Raw genomic sequence first — 4,573 nt, forward strand, 5'->3', positions numbered from 1 at the left:
ATTGTCCTCGTCCCCATTTTTGATCTGCATTCACAGCAATGAGCCCAGGCCTCCCTAGGATGATGGGATATCCCTCTTGGCTGGCATAACATACATGTCCACACGTGCATCTATATTACATACAGAAACTTTTACATTCTCGATGATCCCTAGGCACTTCACACTTGCATTGTTGGCCAGCCTAGCTTGACAATTAGAGGATTTAGTGATTTCAAGCCCTAGTCTATTCATGGCTCTTTCCGTGATCACACACATTTGTGCTCCACCATCAACATACACATTGGATACCTTCCTACCCCTTACATAAGCATCTACAATAGGTTCCACATCTTGTTGTGGCTTTGAAGTCAATGCCTTTACTCTCACCTTTTCTTTCTTTCTTGGGAGTCTTGTGATTACAAGTTTGGACCAGTGCTTTCTCACCTTGGGTGATAGATGTAGGAAGAGAGGCCAAGAAATATTGGGCTTTTGAGTTTGCAAATCTTCTAAGATGTTGTAGGGCTCCATATTCTTTCCTAATGGAAAATTTTTGATGCCGATCTCCCTTCGCCTTGACCTCTGCTTCTTGCCTCCTTCCTCCTTCTTTGACTTTTTCTTCCTCTCCTTCCTTGCAGGTTCTGACTCTTCATTCCTTGTGTCTCCATCCTTGTTGTGTGCTCCTGTGCGCTTTTCTGCTGGCATAACATCAAAATGTATAGGGCTCACCTCTATCTCCTCTTTCAGCTTTATGACGTTTACTCCCCTCTCTTCCTCCACTGGTGAGACAGGAGGGATGTTTGCCACTGGAGGTGGTGGTGGTCGACGAAGAATTTGCGGGGCTTGAGCATGCTCTTGCTGCACCATGAGCGGAGGGGGTCTAGGAGGGTATATGTCCCCTTGAAGCCTTCGAGGGTGAGGGCAATTATACATGCCATGACCAACTTCGTTGCAATTCCAGCATCTCAACTCTTGTGCTTGACGTTGTTGATTGCTATTCCCTTCTCTTGGTTGTCGTTGTTGGGGTAGGCCCTGCACTAGATTCAAGGTGAGACTCTCTAGTTGTTGAGTTAATCTTTGCAAGATCTCTTGTTGTGATCCTTCCCCTATTTGTGAAGTTTGGGCAAGAGAGCCCCTAACTTGTGCTCCCATGCTTGGTGAAGAATCCCTCTCAATGACTTCATTTAGGTCCCTTGTTCTATGTGCTTGAAAATTTAACTTCTTGAATTTGACCATGGCCACCTCACGTGCTTCCTCAAATGTTGATGGGAATTTTAACTCTACCTTGTTCTTCAAAATTGGATACAAGCCAGCCATGAACCTATCTTTCTTTAGAAAGTTTGGTGCACCACCTTGGTTTTGTAAGGTAGCCTCCCATCTATCCCATAGGTTAAGGAAAACGGCCTCATAAGATGGGTAGTCTTCAAGGAATACCTGTTTATGTTGAAGTAGACAATTCCAAAGACCCTCTGGAGTATCTCCTTGCCCAAATTTGGCAAGAAAAATTGCACGTAGCCTCTCCCAATTGGTTTTGTTTTGAGGTTGCAAGGCCTCGTACCATGCCTTAGCCTCCCCTTTGAGAACGAGTGGAAAAGCACGCAGCTTTACCTCTTCTTGATCTCTCCCAGAGATGAGGTGTGCCATCTCCAAATTATCCAGAAATTCTTGTGCATCCTCACCATTTTTAGAATGAAAGGTAGGAAAAGTGCTTGACATTTTTACAATACAAGGAGGCTTGTGTACCACAAAGTTTTGACTACGATGAGTGATCACATCAAAATGAAAATATATACATCAAGTGTTAGTTCATAATTTATCATAGGCAAAATAAAAGGGTTGATTGAGGCATTAATTTCATTAAGGCGAGTGGGTCCAAAAATTCTCCTAATGGTTGCTTGAAATCTAAATTTTGTAGCAATTATGATGTGCACAGATTGACGAGCTATGGGTGTAAAAGGAGAAGTAGCTCCAGGTTGGTTCATGTGACAATGTGTTCTCCTTTTTCTTTCTCTTGAAGAAAGTTTCCTTTGAGTGGATCGCTATCTAAGCGCCTCTTGTCTCTGCCTCAAAACAAAATAAAAACATGGACATCAAATGAATCATCATAATTAATGAATGGAAGAATGATGGGATTTGGAGACGCCAAGATTTCACCAAGTCTTTCTGCTCCAAACATAAAAACAATGCGTTGTTGGTAAAACAATTTGCGATCTACACAAATGTTAATTCTCATGCGTTGTGAAAAATGAAAAGCATATGGTGCAACTCTATTGTTCATGAGGAGAATAGAAGGCAATTAGGAAAGTTCCTCAGTGGGGGCACCACTTTTATGAGAGCGGATTTTTTGAGATGGGGCTCAACTCAAGGCTCCCACCAGAAAACCACTCCGTGAGACCCTACACACGCATATTTCTTAGGGGCACCATCCTCTTTTATGGAGAAAGAAGGAAACCAAAACAAACCATATACAACACACACACACACACACACACACCTTCCTTATGTGCTTCAACACAAAATGCCCTTCAACCATTCAACACACACTCCTTAAGCAATCCCTTTGAACACTGCACAAACTCACATGCAAAGATTGACCTTCACCATATTAGTGCTCATATACTTCTAAGAAAAGCAAGCACAAAACCTCAAAACTCAAAACACCATAATGCACAAATACTTGACAACTCCTTTCCTTTCCCAAAAGAAGAGACTACTTACACACATAAGGCGGCATGCATAGAGAGCACTTCTCCATCTATGCAGCCCCAAGACTTACTTACACACAACATAAGGAGAGAAGCCAAGCAAATAGACACCATGGTGCACAAAAACTTTCTCAACAAACAAGCAACCCAATGAGCACAAAATATGAGAAGCTACCAAGATAGGCTTACCAATTTTACATGCGTTTAGAGCAAAAGTGTGACGACGACACCCCAATTGCAACAATTTGTTGATCAAACCATGAGATAGATCATTGAACTTGATATCCTTGCTCTCATATAGAATCTACAATCCTTATTTAGGGATGAGTATGGTAAGAGAAATATTTGCAAGAGAATGGTAGCAATAGCATATTGATGCTCTCTCTATGGTGCCGCTTATGAGAGCGAGCTTAGGAAATGGATAGGGAGACCAGAGGAGAGAGAGATTAGGGCTTCCCTAACCTTAAAGGAGCTTATTTGCAGCAATGGAGTAGGTGTGTGTGTGTTTTTGTGCCTGCCAAAGGGCCTTTTTATAGTTGTACAAGACCTTGGGTTAGGTTAAACTTGACTAGGGTAGGTAATTAACCATAGTTAGGTTCCCTTTTGACCATTCCTTCAATTATGCAAATAAGGGACTTATTTTTTCATTAAAAATAGACTTTTAGGTCGTGGAGGCTCTATAAGGGTTGATAATGTATGTGGGCCCCACCATGATGTCCCTCCATTGGCTCCTGCAGAGTGTCCCCATCCTGTTTGTTGTGTCTCTGGAAGCATCTTGAGCCGACCCCTCCACATGCAAGTGGTTTTTAACTCCCCATTGGTATTTTAGAATGTTGGAGAAGTCAAGAAAAATTTTCACCTTTGTGGTTTACCTGATTGTAACTTTGACCTGCAGTAACAGTGTCCGCAGCACCTTGTTTTCACCATAACTTTCAGCGTGTAACTCAGAATTGGGTGCTGTAAAAGGCAAATTTGACCTTCTCAAAGTGTTTAAGCTGATTTTGGAGTGTTCCTCAAGTATACCCACGAGCTAAGGCGTTCAAGATGCATCCAAAACACCTTTTGAACCAAGTCTCCTTGTAGGGGCCCTTTAGCATGCATCCAAGGTGTAGCATGCTTTTTCAAAAGAGAATCCACCTTAAACAAATGAGGTAGGCTCCAATAAAGTTTGATTTATTGGGGATATACATTATATTTAAGATTTGTTGACCAACACAAGTAAATGACCAAGACTTGGGTCACATAGTGGTGGGGAAGGGAAGGCCTACAAGGTTAACCCTACCCTTGAGAGAAGATGGGTAAGATAAGTGCCCATAAATTATTTATTTACAAATTATGGGATGTAGATATCTATTTAAATTAGTAAAGGTAATTAGTTAAAAGAATGTACAGTAAAAAAACTAGGAGAGTAGAATTAAGTTTACTATTTACATTTAGCATGAAGAGAGAAATATGATGTAAATGCATAAAGATCTGAGAAGGGTAAGGTGTTTGTATGGAAAAAGGCTATTACGGAAAGAGAGAATGAACACTAAGTTAAAACTTTGATAAAAAATATATACATTTAAGTAGAAATGTAGTGCAAATGCAAGGTTACCATTTAACGCTACTCACTACTTTAGAGGAGCATAAGGAATAAAAAAGATTTGATGGGTTCAGTATCTTGAGAGAGAGAGAGAGAGAGAGAGAGAGAGAGTAAGGTACTCATTCCCCTATCATTTCATTAAGAAAAGGACGTTAAAAGATGTATTTTCTATATCATCTACACCAAAATAAGGGTGCATGATTTGAGGGTGTTAAATATGATATAAATATCTCATAAAGATGTAACATAGTTTGAGAGAGAGAGAGAGAGAGAGAGAGAGAGAGAGAGAGAGACTTTTTCCTTCTTT

Source organism: Adiantum capillus-veneris, chromosome 3 (assembly GCF_014529385.1).
Source record: "Adiantum capillus-veneris isolate H3 chromosome 3, ASM1452938v2, whole genome shotgun sequence".
Taxonomy (NCBI): Eukaryota; Viridiplantae; Streptophyta; class Polypodiopsida; order Polypodiales; family Pteridaceae; genus Adiantum; species Adiantum capillus-veneris.